The following is an 18,427-nucleotide window of genomic DNA, read 5'->3' as shown; positions in this document are numbered from 1 at the left end:
GTTGAGAATCGGGTCATGGAACATAGGTTCACTAACGAGTAAATCCATAGAGTTGGCGAAAATCCTGCAGAAGAGGAAGATTAATATAGCGTGTGTCCAGGAGACTAGGTGGGTCGGATCGAGGGCGAAAAACGTGGATGGGTATAAGTTGTGGTACTCTGGTGTCCTGAGGGGTAAGAATGGAGTGGGTATCCTGGTAGATAGCCATCTTAGGGAGTCCGTGGTAGAGGTCAGGCGGGTGAATGATAGGCTAATGACTATTAAGTTGGTGGTGGGTGAGGGTACTTTAAATGTCATTAGCGCGTACGCACCACAAGCAGGCTTGGATGAGGATATTAAAAGGAAATTTTGGGAGGGGTTGGATGAGATTGTTCGTAGTATACCGCCTTCTGAGAGGTTATTCATAGGAGGGGATTTCAATGGTCATATTGGGTTATCTGCAGGTGGGTACACTGAGGTGCATGGCGGATTTGGTTTCGGAGAGCGGAACGGAGGGGGCATTGCGCTGTTGGACTTTGCCAAGGCTTTCGATCTAGTCATTGCAAACTCGAGTTTTACGAAGCGGGATGAACATTTGGTTACTTACCAAAGTTCGGTGGCGAAGACTCAGATTGACTATCTACTCCTCAGGAGATGCGACAGAAGGTTGTGCGAGGACTGCAAGGTTATCCCAGGTGAGACCCTCTCAACGCAGCATAGGCTTTTGGTGATGGACATTTGTATTAGGATAAGGAGGAAGAAGAGGTCAGTACAAGGACGCCCCAGGATTAGGTGGGGCGCCTTAACTAAGGATAAAGCTAAAGAGTTGGAAGGAAGGTTATCGGCAATGGGAGCTTGGAGAAGTAGTGGGGACGCGAGCACAATGTGGTCGACGACGGCGGACTGTATAAGAAAGGCGGCGAGAGAGGTATTAGGGATATCTACGGGTCACTATGGTGGACACAAAGGAGATTGGTGGTGGAATGCAGTTGTCCAAGGTAAAGTGGAATCAAAGAAGGCGGCTTACCTAAGGTTAGTAGGGAGCACTGACGAGGAGGAGAAGAGAGAGAACAGTCAAAGGTATAAGGTAGCTAGGAAGGAGGCGAAGATGGCAGTGACAGAGGCTAAAACGACAGCTTTTGCTCGTCTGTATGAGGAGCTAAGGAACAAAGGTGGGGAGAAGAAGTTATTCCGACTCGCTAAGGCGAGAGAGAGGACAACTCGGGATCTGGACCAAGTGAGGTGCATAAAAGATGATGACGGCAAAGTTTTGATGGGAGATGACCAGATTAAGAGGAGGTGGCAGACCTACTTTCATAAACTTCTAAGTGAAGAAGGGGATCAGGATATTATACTTGGGGAATCGAGGAATGCCGACAGTCACCATGAAGTAAGTAATTGTAGGGACATTGAGATCGATGAAGTCATGGAGGCAATGCGTAAGATGAGAAGGGGCAGAGCTACCGGGCCAGACGAAATTCCGGTTGAACTGTGGAGGTGTGTGGGTAGAGCAGGCTTGGAATGGCTTACTGCATTGTTTAGTGTTATATTCAAGACTAATAAGAATGCCTGAAGAGTGGAGGTGGAGTACAATGGTCCCGTTGTATAAGAACAAAGGTGATGTCCAGAGCTGTAACAACTATAGGGGCATCAAATTACTAAGTCATACCATGAAAGTTTGGGAGAGAGTGGTAGAAATGAGAGTGCGAAGGACGGTGTCTATTTCAGACAACCAGTTCGGGTTCATGCCGGGACGATCTACCACAGAAGCTATCCACCTTATTAGGAGGATGGTGGAACAGTACAGAGATAAGAAGAAGGATCTCCACATGGTGTTTATTGATCTGGAGAAAGCGTACGATAAGGTTCCTAGGAAGGTCTTATGGAGCTGCTTAGAGGATAAAGGGGTCCCGAGTAACTATATTAGGGTGATTAAAGACATGTATGATGGAGCTAAGACTCGGGTTAGGACAGTAGGAGGCGACTCTGAACACTTTCCAGTTATTACGGGGTTGCACCAAGGGTCTGCGCTCAGCCCATTCCTATTTGCCCTGGTGATGGATGCACTGACTCATCATATTCAAGGGGAGGTTCCATGGTGCATGCTATTTGCTGATGACATTATTCTAATTGACGAGACAAGAGGCGGCGTCAACGAGAGGCTAGAGATTTGGAGACATGCTCTTGAGTCTAAAGGTTTCAAGTTGAGTAGGACGAAGACGGAATACCTCGAGTGCAAATTTGGAGTTGAGCCGACGGAAGCGGGAGTTGAAGTGAGGCTTGACTCTCAAGTCATTCCCAAGAAAGGTAGTTTCAAGTACCTTGGATCGGTTATTCAGGGGATCGGGGAGATTGACGAGGATGTCACACACCGTATAGGGGTGGGGTGGATGAAGTGGAGGTTAGCGTCGGGAGTCTTGTGTGACAAGAAAGTGCCACTGTTACTAAAAGGAAAGTTTTATAGAGCAGTGGTTAGGCCTGCCATGTTGTATGGAACTGAATGTTGGCCGGTAAAGAACTCACACACCCAGAAGATGAAAGTAGCAGAGATGAGGATGTTGAGGTGGATGTGCGGGCATACAAGGATGGATAAGATTAGGAATGAAGATATTCGAGAGAAGGTGGGTGTGGCCCCCATGGAGGACAAGATGCGGGAAGTGAGACTCAGATGGTTCAGGCACATTCAGAGGAGGAGCACTGATGCACCGGTGAGGAGGTGTGAGCGACTGGCTGTAGTGGGCACGCAGAGAGGTAGAGGGAGACCTAAGAAGTATTGGGGAGAGGTGATCAGACATGACATGGCACGACTTAGGATTACTGAGGACATGACCCTTGATAGGGATTTATGAATGTCGAGCATTAGGGTTGTAGGTTAGGGGAGAGTGTGAATATTTCTACAACACAATAGAGGGAGACTATCCAGTTAGGAGTTAGACTAGGAATGTCATTGGTCGTCTATTGAGGCAGGGCTTTACCTTCTAGTTGTACTATACCAGCCATCTATTTCGTATTTTCGTATTTAATATCCTATATTTCATATTTCATATCTCTTATATATTGTTGTTATTTTTATTACGCATTTTATGGTACTAATATATCATCTCCTATTGTTTTTTGAGCCGAGGGTCTCCTGGAAACAGCCTCCCTACCCTTCGGGGTAGGGGTAAGGTCTGTGTACATATTACCCTCCCCAGACCCCACTTGTGGGATTATACTGGGTCGTTGTTGTTGTTGTTGTTGTGTTAGAGGGTCCAGAATACTAATGGTTTATATATATGTCTTGGACAAGCACAAATCAAAACAAGAAAGTAGAAATAGTAAAAGTTGCACGGGGCATCCTATTTGATCGCCTCCATTTAACATGTACCCATTTTTTAAATTTTTTTTATCTAGCACCCAAAGTTTAAACAACTTTAGGTCTTTTTCTCCTCCTCCTCTTCCTCTTCCTCCCTCTTCTTATTCGGGTGACAATGATTTTATATAATGTTTGTGAACATATTTTAAGGTAGTTTATGATATTTTACAATGGTGAGCTGCTGTGGCGCTTTATTTTTTATTACTGCTTAGGGTTTCTTCTTCTTCTTTTTCTTAATTGCAAAATGGGTTCGTTAGATTTATTGTTGTTTTGACAAATTGATGATTGGGGTTTGGTCTTGATGATATTTGGAGGTTATGTTTCAAATGTGAACTCATTTGGAGTAGATTTAGGTGTTAAATCGTATACTAGATGGTTAAAACTCGAAGAACAAATTTCTGTTTCTGGGCAATTTGTACTTCAGGCCTATTTGGCCTTAAGTGCACGAACACGTTAGTTGCACTTCAAACCTATTTGGCTTTAAATGCATCTGAAGTACAATTTTGTCACGTCAGACTTATTGTCCTTAAGTGCATCTGAAGTACAATTTTGTCACGTCAGACTTATTGGCCTTAGGTGCATGAAACTATTGGTTGCACACTTGCACTTCAGACCTATTTGGCCTTAAGTGCATCTGAAGTGCAATTTCTACTTCAGACTTATTGTCCTTAAGTGCATGAAACCATTGGTTGCAGTTTTGACCTATTTGGCCTTAAGTGCATCTGAAGTGCAATTTTTTCACTTCAGACTAATTTTTTTTTAACTTCAGACCCGATAAGTCTGAAGTTGATCATAAAGTCGATAGGCTTGCAAAATAGGTATAGGTTCAATTATGACCCCAAATTCAGGGATGGATGCAAAAGCCCCGTAGAAATAACGTCCAATTTGTTGGCTGTCGAAAAATAGCCACTATCCTCGAGTTTCAACTTTTACTCAAATAAAAGTTCATAACAGTGTTTTGGATTTTCAACTAAGGACAGTAATTATTTTTCAATTATTACTTGAAAAATGACTATTTGTAAATTTAAAGAAATTAGCGAACAAAATATACTAAGAAAAAAAAAAAAAAACATTGGCTCGTGCACAGCACGGGACACACCACATATAGTATATTAATGAATACCATAATGACAAGCACATTGTTTTTTTCCCTCGATGGCAAGATCATAGCAGAAACATGTGAATTGTCACAAACTAGTCTAATCTTTGTATCTTTCAAGCATCGACATTTTGCTTTTTTCTAAAATGTATGTACGGACAAATTCATATAATAATAAACCAAATTGAATAAAATAATGGAATGCAATTATATTATATTATGAAATGTTTAACGTATACATAGAACTTTTTTGAATGTGCGTTGGACAAGTTGGGCTGCTAGCTATACAGCCGCCATTAAGATAATACATTTTTATATTCCATATCACATCCTACAATAACTAGCATAGTTAATGATAAAAAACAATTATACCATTGTTATGATAAAAATCAAAATATGGTGGATGTCTACTCTTCCTCCATGATCTTTCTCTCAAATGGTTAATGACATATTTTCTATGTTCAATGACATATTCCATGACATATTTTCTTCATTTTTCATGCCTATATAAAGGTCTTGTAATAGATAGGAAAATACACACAATTGAAGAAGAAAATCTCTTCCTTCTCTCTATCTCTATTCTTGTTCATGTTTTACTAAGTTGCTTTTATTTTTTGTTCATGCTTTACTAAATTGCTTTTATTTCTTGTTCATGCTTTACTAAATTATTTTTATTTCATAACACGTTATCAGCACGAGTCTCTAACTAATTGTATATATATATATATATATATATATATATATATATATATATATATATATATATATCTACAAAAAAAATTCTACATCCGGAAAGATTACAATTCGAAGTCATACATATCATCACATGGTTAAATGTAAAGAGAAACTACATATGATAAGTAATGAAATGTAAGAAGGTATGATTATCTTATACTTGTCATTCCTTTAAAATCTCATATGCACACAACTTCGTACTACACCTGTATTGCATAAGCACATATTAATATTACATCTTTTATATCACATGAATGGAATAAAATTTTCGAAGTTCTATATGTGAAAATCATAGTAGCAGTTAATTGTTGATATGATGCATGTCATGGTAACCAAGGATATTTTATATAAATTGTCCTATGCATATTTATGTGTTAACTATCTTCAATCTGTCCTGCCGCTTTAAACATTTTCTTTTACTTGGATGAATATTTTTTTCCTTTTGGATTTTTACACTTGCATATAGTACAAAAAAAAGGAATAAAAAATAAAATAAAATTGGTCATACTGATTAAAAGCATAAATCATCTTGAAGAAAACAAGAAATACTTCACATCTTTATCTAGGTTGATTAATTAGTACTTCTTTGATATTTGGAAAACAAACCAGCTATTTGAAAGTATACTTCATAATTTATGGTCGTATCATTTGAAAGCAAACAATGATTAGTATGATTACTAGAAGAGGTATTTTTGAGTATCCATGACCTACTTGATGCTTGCTACTGACTTACCATTTTTAAGTATTTTATATGAATGATGCACAAGCTACAACTGGTAAGTTGTTACCTATAATGTCACTTTTCAGGTAATATAAATGCTGAATTTATGTATTAGTACTGTATATGTGTTAGGTGTACTTTTGATAAATTTATTCACTAATTGTTTGGTTGAATTGAGTGAAGGAAAGTCATGGCGTTAAATCAAATCCAATAGGTAGGGTATACTCCGAAAACAACAATATTTTTGAGAGAGACTCAATAAATATTATGACAATGATTTTATAATCCTTTTAAACTCTTATAGAATTTAGAAGAAATATTCTGACTACAAACGGTTGTATTTCATATAGATGCTACAAATAATTAATAAAGATTTACACTAATTTGAGATTTGTACACTTATTTAAGAAAGCAAATTTGATTTGCTAAGTTGCAAATTAGTTGTGTATAACTTTCTTGGCATCTGATTGAAATTAAGGCTTGAGAATCAATCTCAATATTGTTTAGTCTATTATGCCATTGATTGAGGGTAAGACATGGGGATCAAGTCCTGATGCTCCATAATGATAAGAGTTGGGTTTGAGTCCCAATTTATTATGGTCTAACATGCCTTTATATTGGTAAGACATTGGGTTTGAGTCCCAATGTACCATATTGATGATATAATGATGACTAAAGAAAAATAATATATTTTTCATGAAAAGGCATGAAAATTGTCCAACTTGATTTGTTTCATTCTTGAAGTGAATGTGATAACAATGCATAATAAGTTTCAATGAAGACAATTGGTTGAACAATGAACGCGGGCGTTCCAAATATCAAAATAATAATAATCATCACTATGATTATAAAAGGAGAACAATAAGGGTTCTCAAAATAGTCCTTCAAAATGTGAAGGCAATGCTTACCATCAAATTGGTATGAAAATAATAAAGCACGTCGCTGATTATGATCCATTCCTTGAAGAGAATGTGACTTATGATAAGCATTGAGAATGCAAATCCATTCCTAAAGTTGAATGTGGCAATATGTGATAAAAGCAGTGAATAAAGACATGCAATTCATGATTATATGAATACCACACAACTCACCTCTAAGGGAGGTTTGAGTAACATAAAGAGAATAAATATTATTGTGTGGTTACATGAATATGTCATTGGTCGCGTACATGTGATATGCCAAATATTATTTTGTCATGCCTTATAAAAGTTATTAAAGGAAAAATTAAAGCAAGAAATGATTTTGCTTATGATGATTTTGACCATGACAATTTATTATGATATAATTTTCTCCGTGAAGGAGACATTTACCATATGAATGGTATGATAAAAGATCTTGTAGTACAAAAGTTGTTAAGAACTCCGGAAAAACTAATTTGTTACTACCCGGATGAATAAACTTATTCATGACATTGATATTGTAAAGTCTCAAAAGAAACTTTTTGAGTTTCAAATATATAAGTCAAAGTGATTGGCATATTGAGACTATAAATGAAAGGAAGATTGAATATCTTCATATTTCTATAATCATACCGGGTAAATATGAAAGGTTACCCGATCTTCTTTCTATTTGTACTACACAAATATAAGCATGATGCTGGAATCATATGCCACAAGTAAACTAGAGATTTACTAAAATAAATATTAATTGGCATGACCGGTTGACCATATCGGTTCAATTATGATGCGAAAAATTAATTAAGAATTACATTGACACATATTGAAGAATAAAAGATTCTTCAAGAATTCTCTTGTGCTGCTTATTCTCATGATATACCAATTAAAGGTTGAGATTGAATTCTTTGATTTCTAGAAGGAATAAAAGGTGATATATATATATATATATATATGGGCCCAATCATCTGTCATGTGGACCGTTTACTATTATATGATTTTAATAGATGCATCTATTTTATGGTCACATGTGCATTTGTTATCAACTTGTAGTTTGATTTTTGCAAGATTGCTTGCTCAAATTATTAGAGCACAATTCCAGAATATAAATTAGGATGATTTATCTTAATAATACTGGTTTAAATCCAAGTTGGTTTAGCAGAAATTGTATGCCTCCAATTATAGCTAAATCATTGGTTATGATAACAAAACTCCCAAAAACGAAATTTGGTATGAGATTTATTATTTAATATACAACAGCACTTGTACGCATCTAGCCAAGTTATAAAAATTTCTCCCTATCACAATCGGTTCAGGGTCAGGAACCAAATAATTTCTATATAGAAATATGGATGTGCTATATGATTTAATTATGCCACCAAAATGCACAAAGATGAGTTCCCAAAGATGGTTGGGAAATGTGTTGGTGATCCCAACATTAGGGGGAGAAAATGGGCAGCTGAGAAAGTGATACGTGAAATGAATTATTATGAATACATATAGATCCTCGTACAAGAAAATATAAACTTGAAGTTCAAGTGATAATTCATTTACAAATTATTGCCAGACGCATTTGCTGACCCAAAGCTAAATGTCATATTTCAGCTGCGTACCAGAAATCTGGATAAGGAATTCTGTTAACCCGGGAGAAGGTGTTAGGCATTCCCGAGTTCCGTGGTTCTAGCACGGTCGCTCAACTGTTATATTTGGCTTGATTATCTGATTTTGTACATGTTAAACCTATGTGCAAGTTTTAAACTCTTGACCGCTTTTATTATTATTTTTACGAGAATTGCAACGTCGTGAAAATATATCTCGAACCACGTTACATCAATGCACCCGTGGTTATTGACATATCTCGACTCGGTTGAGATTTGGATTTGGGTCACATAAATGTGCACCCGAATTAAGAAAAATAAATTATTAAGACGCGCCTAAAGCAACTAACGTATTGTTATTTTGGGGAAGGCCGTAAAATTTGCTAAACGGCATGTCCCGGATTCTAAGTATTTTTAATATATATACATTTAGAGGGCCCCGCAGCTTCTACATTTTTGTTTGTCGAGGCTCGTTTCATTTATTATTAAAAGGAATTTATAACGTCATGGAAATGCATCTCGGGCCACGCCATAATCAATATACCCGTGAGTAGAGACACATTTCGATTCCGTTGAGATTTAGATTTGGGTCACATAAATGTGCACCCGAGTTTAGGAAAATTAAATTATTAAAGGCGCGCCTGAAGCAACTAGCGCATTATTACCTTGGGGTAGGGCCGTGAAATTCGCTAAACGGCCCGACCCGGAATCTAAGTATTTAATGCATATATTTTTATGAGGGCTCCGCAATCTGTACATTTTTATTTTTTGGCGAAGCTTGTCTCGTTTTTTTTTTTTTTTTTTTTTTATTTATTTTTTTTAAAAAAAAGGATGCTATTTTTATGCCTTTAACCATACTAAACCTTACAGCTTCTTTACGACCAGAGTCTCATAACTTGTTAGAAGTTTAATAAAAGGAGTTTAGCGAATGAAGGTTTCGGGAGTAGTAACAGCATGTACTAATACTAATTTTGTCCGAAGGACCTAAGCAAAAGGAAGGGCGAACCGATTAACATCAAACTTGTGTCATAGAACAACTAATCCAACTTAATTAAATGACATCAAATAAACAAGAATAACATAACATAAAAATGAAGCAAAACGCATACAGTGAAATATGGGCAGAGAATTATTATGCGAATTTTTTATATTGCATCTTCGAACATTTAACGTAGCATTTCCTTATCTAATACTTGAGGTTTACTAACCTTTGAACCTCGGCAAACTCAGGATGACAAACACGACCCCGACGGAACTCAAGCCGGACCTCACTGAACGAGGAACAAAGACGAAACCTCGGAACAAACTCGACGCACCGGACCTCGACTCAACTTTTGGACTTTGGACTGGATCTCTACTTCAACACAAGGTCGAGCAGCTCACCTCCATGAACTCCGGCTCAGCTAGTGGCGTGAGGATAGGGGAAACAGCCGCAGGGTTGCCTGACGTGAAGCTGACGGACTGTTTAGTCGACGATTGTGGGGTCGACGGGCAGTGTTTAATGGCCGGAGGCGTCGCTGGACATGGGGACGACGAACAGCAGTGGTCGTCGGGGCAGTGGTCGAGGGCTGGATTACGGTGGTTTGGACAGTAGGGTGATGGTGTTTCGACGTGAGGGAGTCGATGGGGGAGCTGGTCGCGACTGGTTTTTTGGGTAGGGTTGTTGCTGGTGGTTTGTTGGTTTCGGACGTGAGGTCGAGGAGCTGGGTAGTGATGATGGTGAAGGTGACGGACTGGTAAGGAATGGAGTTGGAGGTTGACGATGAGGTTAGGTTGTTGCTGTTGGTCGTGGTGCTGGGGGAAGGTGACGGGGTGGTGTTCGGACAGTGGAGGTGACGACGCTGCTGCTACTCGTCGGACTGGGTAGTGATGATGGTGGAGCTGGGAGGAGGAGGGTGGTCTGTTGGAGCAGGTGGTCGACGAGCAGGTGGGTTTGGACGTGAGGTTGTTGACGGAGTGAGTAGGGTTTGTTTATGGTGGTTTCACGGTGGGAACGAGGGTGATGGTGGTGATGGGAGCTGAAGGTTTGACGACGATGGTTATGAGGATGAAGAAAGGGTGGTTGTTTGGGTATGGCTTCTCTGGTTTGCCAACGAGAGGAAGAAGACGATGCACCTGTTTTTTCCAAAACAAAATTTTCAAAAATCCTCCCTCTTTGGCTTGTTTGTCAGTGCCTTTGTATAATTTTTGCCAAGACAAATGAGCCCCACGCGTGGTGGGGTTCGAGACTTGTGTCCCCCACGCGTGGTGGTGTTCCCCGTGTATCGTGTTTCGTCCGTGTTCCCCACGCGTGTTCCCTCATGTGTGGTGGACTCGGATTATTATGGGCTAGGTCCGAAATTAGGCCTAAAAGCGGGTGATTTGAACCCGAATATTATTCTTTTGCCCGGACCCGAGAAATGGGAACACGTTGCTTAACTAGTCCTATGTAAGCAAAATAACTACCAAAAATAAGATTAGTATTTAACAAAACTATATCTTTTTTAAATATTTTCAAAATTTAAAATAGCTACAAAATATTAATAAAACTATTTTTGTAATTTTCGTAAATATTAAGATAAAATATGAAGTAATATTTTTTGTATTTTTCAAAGTTAAAATGACTATAAAATATTAATAAAACTATTTTTTGTAATTTTCGTTTTTTAATAAAGACAAAATATAAAGTAATATTTTTTGTGTATTTTTTCAAAGTTAAAATGACTATAAAATATTAATAAAACTATTTTTGTAATTTTCGTAAATATTAAGATAAAATATGAAGTAATATTTTTTGTATTTTTTCAAAGTTAAAATGACTATAAAATATTAATAAAACTATTTTTTTGTAATTTTCGTTTTTTAATAAAGACAAAAATATAAAATAATATTTTTTGTATTAAAACGACTACAAAACATTAATAGAATTATATTTTTTTTGTAATTTTCGAATTTATATAAAGTACCAAAATAAAGTACAATTTTTTGTATTTTTCAAGTTTATGAGAAATACATAAACTAAAATTTATATATATATTTTTGTGATTTTTCTTTTTGCAACGAAATAAAGTAAAATAGTTAAAATGACTATATTAGACCCAATTACATATTTACGCTAAAAATGTGAAAATTCTCGGGGAGGGTCAAAAATCACGTGCTTACAGCTGCCCCTCTTTGACTGGAAACACGAAGAGTTTTCCGACAAAGAACGACTAGACGTGTTTTTGACCCGACCATTACTTGGACGGACTACACTTAAGGAAAGGGAGGGAATGTGACCGAGCCCTGGTATCTGAGCTGCCTACATATCCTTGGTTATACAGGAATCAGGCCACGTGTAGTTCGGGAATAAGAGAGATGGTAAAGTGTACCGAGGTGAGGAGCCGATCGAGGTGCCGTTCCGTTGAGGTTCCGGTCCGCGGTCCTGTCGTTACAACAAAAAATGAAGACTGAAAAAGACTAACTAAGCCTATCAGCTACTAGTTACAGGGATTCCTATCTGTAAGTCTTTTGAAACTTGGTCTTGAGTCTTGAATGATGCTTCATACAGACTTTGGATTGAATCTTGATATTTGCTAGTTGTAGGCGCTAGTTCTTGAGCAGATCACATCCGTTCTCCACTTCCGTACCTTGGGTTCTTTTCCCCTCTTGTTTTCTTGTTGTCTTTTTTGACCAGCCTTTTGTGAATGCTGGGGATTTTTATTGCTTCCTGCTGGGGATTCCTGTTGTATTCCTCTGCTTCATTGATTCTAAGTGTGCTACTTTCTCATATGAGCGGGCTTTTGACTTCAATACTTCAATTGTATTCCCTTATTCTCCAGGTGGGTGCCTGATTTCTATTTCTTTTATCCTTGTTCTCCATGTGGACGCATGATTTCTTCCTTCCTTTGTCCTTATTCTCCCGGTGGACGCCTGATTACTTCTTTTCTTTGTCCTTGTTCTCCAGGTGGACGCCTGATTTCTGTTTTTCTTTGTCCTTGTTCTCCAGGTGGACGCCTGATTTCTTTTTTTCTTTGTCCGTGTTCTCCAAGTGGACGCCTGATTTCTTCTTTTCTTTGTCCTTGTTCTCCAGGTGGACGCCTGATTTCTGTTTTTCTTTGTCCTTGTTCTCCAGGTGGACGCCTGATTTCTTCTTTTCTTTGTCCTTGTTCTCCAAGTGGACGCCTGATTTTTTACTGGTGGGCGACCTAGAACTTAAATGTATTCCCGCATTTTACTGGTGGGCGACCTAGAACTTAAATGTATTCCCGCATTTTACTGGTGGGCGACCTAGAACTTAAATGTATTCCCGCATTTTACTGGTGGGCGACCTAGAACTTAAAAGTATTCCCGCATTTTACTGGTGGGCGACCTAGAACTTAAATGTATTCCCGCATTTTACTGGTGGGCGACCTAGAACTTAAAAGTATTCCCGCATTTTACTGGTGGGCGACCTAGAACTTAAATGTATTCCCGCATTTTACTGGTGGGCGACCTAGAACTTAAAAGTATTCCCGCATTTTACTGGTGGGCGACCTAGAACTTAAATGTATTCCCGCATTTTACTGGTGGGCGACCTAGAACTTAAAAGTATTCCCGCATTTTACTGGTGGGCGACCTAGAACTTAAATGTATTCCCGCATTTTACTGGTGGGCGACCTAGAACTTAAATGTATTCCCGCATTTTACTGGTGGGTGACCTAGAACTTAAAAGTATTCCAGCATTTTACTGGTGGGCGACCTAGAACTTAAATGTATTCCCGCATTATACTGGTGGGCGACCTAGAACTTAAATGTATTCCCGCATTTTACTGGTGGGCGGCCTAGAACTTAAATGTATTCCCGCATTATACTGGTGGGCGACCTAGAACTTAAATGTATTCCCGCATTATACTGGTGGGCGACCTAGAACTTAAATGTATTCCCGCATTATACTGGTGGGCGACCTAGAACTTAAAAGTATTCCCGCATTATACTGGTGGGCGACCTAGAACTTAAATGTATTCCCGTATTATACTGGTGGGCGGCCTAGAACTTAAATGTATTCCCGCATTATACTGGTGGGCGACCTAGAACTTAAATGTATTCCCGCATTATACTGGTGGGCGACCTAGAACTTACATGTATTCCCGCATTTTACTGGTGGGCGGCCTAGAACTTAAATGTATTCCCGCATTATACTGGTGGGCGACCTAGAACTTAAATGTATTCCCGCATTATACTGGTGGGCGACCTAGAACTTAAATGTATTCCCGCATTATACTGGTGGGCGACCTAGAACTTAAATGTATTCCCGCATTTTACTGGTGGGCGGCCTAGAACTTAAATGTATTCCCGCATTATACTGGTGGGCGACCTAGAACTTAAATGTATTCCCGCATTATACTGGTGGGCGACCTAGAACTTAAATGTATTCCCGCATTATACTGGTGGGCGACCTAGAACTTAAATGTATTCCCGCATTATACTGGTGGGCGACCTAGAACTTAAATGTATTGAAATTGCTTCCCCGTTCTTCCGAGAAAATTTTCGACAATCGGCAGAAAATTTTCTGCCCCGGTTTTTGGTGGTTTCCCTGGCGTTGCGTCTTGCTGCCATTATCAATCCTTTGTTCTCCTGCAGCAAACAAAAGGATTTAGTCAGTTTTAATCGTGGTGGTAGAGGGTGCCTCTCCGTCGAACGATTTTTCTCTCTTCCCCTTTTTCTTGCTCCATGTCCCTATAATTGATTAATGGGCAGAGTTGCCTGCTGGGGGTCTCTAGCCTGCTGGGGCTGGTTTTCAATTTGTTCCTTTTCCTGCTTTTCTTTAAGCACATGCTGTGGGAATCTGCTTTTACTCCTGAAACCATTCCCTTTGGAGCTTACTTCCTCCAAAACTGCGAGGCACGATTATTGCATTGCCTAGGGCCGGCTTTTAAGACTGTTTGTGTTATCCTGCATTGGATGAACTCCCCTTCGGTCTCTGGTAGTAAGCTTTGAAAAATCGTTTTCAAGACAAATTTTTAGGAAGAGAAAATAAAAGATAGAAAAGGAGAAAATCTTTCTGAACCAATATTTGGTGGGAGAAGAAACTCAGAAGAACTTATCTGGAGGACATGACTGGTCCTCGTGATCATGTCGTGCACCATAGATTCCCGACCCAGTCTATTTGTATCAATCGATTTGCCTGATGGTCTAACTTGCTGGGGATGATAAATGAGTGTCCATTTCGTTGCGAATGTGGTCGCTTTTTGTTGATCTGTCTTGTCGCCTCATAGTGCCCTTCGAGGGGTTTTCACTAATGAGACTCTCTCTTTCTCTCATCTCCCGGCGCCTTATGGTGCCTGTGAAGGTTTTCACCAATAAGACTCTCTCTTTTCTCTCATCTCCCGGCGCCTTATGGTGTCTACGAAGGTTTTCACCAATAAGACTCTCTTTTTTCTCTCATCTCCCGGCGCCTTATGGTGCCTGTGAAGGTTTTCACCAATAAGACTCTCTCATTTCATATTCCTCATCTTACATCGCCTCTCGGTGCCTGTGAAGGTTTTCACCGATAAGACTCTCTCCTTTTATTTCTTTCGAGGAATCGGGGTGTTGTAGATACGACCCTCTCTTCTGGAGATTCCTTTGATCATCGATTCATTCCCAATCTTACGATCCTCTTCTTTGCTGGGGATCGGTGTATTATTCTCGGTCTTATTTGCCTGACTTGGCATCTCTTGGACATTGATCGGGAGGTCTTTTGGACGTTGATGTTGGCACTGGTGTGGGGTTAAAGAAAGGCTATAAAAATGAAAATAATTTGATGGGTGATGTGCTACAACTTTTGGAATCAAACCTTTGTTGGAACTTAAAACATAACCTCTGCCCCAGTTTTCTTGCTTGGGGAATTTATTTTTTTACACTTATGTTGCGCTATGTGCGTTACGCACACTGTGCCTATTATGCACACTATGTACATTATGCATCCTATATTCGCTATGATGCACACTATGACCGAGCCGTGAGGCGCCTACGTATCCTCTTCGAGGAATCAGGTCAAACGTAGTTCCCACGGTTTTGTATTTCTTATGATTTTATCTTCTTCTTCTTTTTTCCTTCTTTTCATTTTCTTTCTCTTTTCTTTTTCTCTTTTTTTTCATGTCTTTTCCATTAGTGATTCCAAAAGAGGGGTATGAAAGAATTACTTAGGGCTCAAAGGGGGAAGCAAGGGTTAAAAGTGTTTGGATAGAAGAAAGAATTGCCTCCGTCATCTCATTATCCAATAAATGTCAAATACAAACCAATAAACCAAAAATTGCCATAATTAAAGAAATTACGCATAATATCTCTTGACTGCATTAGAATTGATAGCCATATCGACACATCTCCCCTCGACATCTGTCAAACACAAAGCACCGTTGGTCAATACTCTGGTCACGATATAAGGCCCTTGCCAATTTGGGGCGAATTTGCCTTTTGCCTCGACCTGATGTGGGAGGATCTTCTTCAATACCTGCTGCCCTACTTCAAACTTCCTGGGGCGCACCTTCTTATTATATGTTCTTGCCATTCTCTTCTGGTACAGCTGACCATGACACACTGCTGCCAATCTTTTCTCATCTATCAGGCTCAACTGTTCCAATCGAGCTTTGACCCATTCATCATCATTAATCCCGGCTTCAGCGACAATTCGGAGGGACGGAATTTCGACCTCCGCTGGTATTACGGCCTCAGTTCCATACACCAACAAATAAGGAGTTGTGCCTATGGAAGTTCGGACGGTAGTGCGGTAACCCAACAAAGCAAAGGGTAATCTCTCGTGCCATTGTCTGGACCCTTCCACCATTTTTCGCAGTATCTTCTTGATATTCTTATTGGCTGCTTCGACTGCTCCATTCGCCTTGGGACGATATGGGGTGGAATTGCGGTGTGTAATCTTGAATTGTTGGCATACCTCTCTCATCAGGCTGCTATTAAGATTCGCACCGTTATCTGTGATGATCACTTTTGGGATCCCAAATCTGCAGATGATATGGGAGTGAACAAAGTCCACCACTGCCTTCTTGGTTACTGATTTGAAGGTTTTAGCCTCAACCCATTTGGTAAAGTAATCAATGGTCACTAGGATGAACCTATGACCGTTGGATGCTGCCGGCTCGATGGGCCCAATGACATCCATGCCCCATGCCACAAACGGCCAGGGTGCTGACATCGTATGTAACTCTGTTGGCGGAGAATGAATCAAATCTCCATGTATCTGGCACTGATGGCATTTCCTCACAAAAGTGATACAGTCGTGTTCCATGGTGAGCCAATAACACCCTGTTCGAAGGATCTTTCTTGCCAATACATATCCGCTCATGTGTGGCCCACAAACTCCAGCATGTACCTCTGCCATAACCGTCGTTGCTTGACTGGCATCTATGCATCTCAACAATCCCAAATCCGGGGTTCTTTTGTACAATACTCCTCCACTGAGGAAGAAACCATTCGACAAACGCCGAAGGGCTCTTTTTTGGTCTCTAGAGGCATGTTCTGGATATATCCCCATTCTGAGGTATTCCTTGATATCATGAAACCAGGGTTCGCCATCTGCTTCTTCTTCTATGGCATTGCAGTAGGCGTGCTGATCACGGACCTGGATGTGTAGAGGATCAACATACATTTTGTCAGGGTGGTGCAGCATTGATGCTAAGGTGGCCAAGGCATCCGCAACCTCATTGTGAACTCTCGGGATGTGTTTGAACTTCACCGATCGAAATTGCTTGCTCAGATCATGCAAGCATTGTCGGTATGGTATGAGCTTTAGATCTCGTGTTTCCCATTCACCCTGAATTTGATGTACCAAGAGGTCCGAGTCTCCCAAGACCAAGACGTCTTGGACATCCATGTCAGCAGCCAAGCGCAGACCCAGAATGCAAGCCTCATACTCGGCCATATTGTTGGTGCAATAGAAGCGTAGTTGAGCCGTAACAGGATAATGCCGTCCTGTTTCAGAAATGAGTACTGCTCCTATTCCAACCCCTTTCGCGTTTGCAGCTCCATCGAAGAAAAGCTTCCAACCCGGTTCCTCAGGCAATTCCAACTCATTTGTATGCATTACCTCTTCGTCAGGAAAATACGTTCTTAAGGGCTCGTATTTTTCATCAACGGGATTCTCTGCCAAATGGTCTGCCAGCGCCTGGGCTTTCATGGCCGTCCTCGTTACATAGACGATATCAAACTCTGTGAGCAGAATTTGCCATTTTGCCAACCTTCCCGTGGGCATAGGTTTCTGAAAGATATACTTCAATGGGTCCAAGCGGGATATGAGATAAGTAGTATACGAAGACAGGTAGTGTTTCAACTTCTGAGCTACCCAAGTTAGGGCGCAACATGTTTTCTCGAGTTGAGTGTACTTGACCTCATGTACTGTGAATTTCTTGCTAAGATAGTAGATGGCTTGCTCCTTCCTTCCTGTGTCATCATGCTGCCCCAACACACAACCAAATGAATTTTCCAAGACCGTCAGGTAAAGAATTAGGGGCTTCCCGGGCTTAGGCGGGACCAATACGGGTGGATTAGACAGATACCCTTTGATTTGGTCGAAAGCCTCCTGACACTCTGCCGTCCAACCTACCGCAGCATCCTTTCTCAGCAGCCGAAATATGGGCTCACAAGTTGCTGTGAGTTGAGCGATGAACCTGCTGATGTAATTGAGTCTACCCAGCAAACTCATTACCTCTGTTTTGTTCCTTGGCGGTGGCAAATCTCGGATGGATTCAATTTTGGATGGGTCTAACTCAATCCCCCGTCGACTGACGATGAATCCTAGCAACTTTCCTGATGGAACCCCGAATGCGCATTTGGCCGGGTTAAGCTTGATATCATACCTTCGGAGTCTTTGGAAAAATCTCCTTAGGTCTGCCACATGGTCCTCCTGACGCCAAGATTTGATGATCACATCATCGACGTACACCTCGATTTCTTTGTGTATCATGTCATGAAACACGGCAGTCATTGCTCGCATGTACGTTGCCCCGGCGTTCTTTAACCCGAACGGCATTACCCGATAGCAGTAGGTTCCCCATGGCGTAATAAATGTTGTCTTCTCAGCATCCTCCTCGTCCATTAGGATCTGATGATAAC

The sequence above is a fragment of the Nicotiana sylvestris genome, chromosome 11 (genome assembly GCF_000393655.2).
Source record: "Nicotiana sylvestris chromosome 11, ASM39365v2, whole genome shotgun sequence".
Lineage (NCBI taxonomy): Eukaryota > Viridiplantae > Streptophyta > Magnoliopsida > Solanales > Solanaceae > Nicotiana > Nicotiana sylvestris.
The sequence above is the reverse complement of the archived record's forward strand: the minus strand, read 5'-3'. Positions refer to the sequence as shown.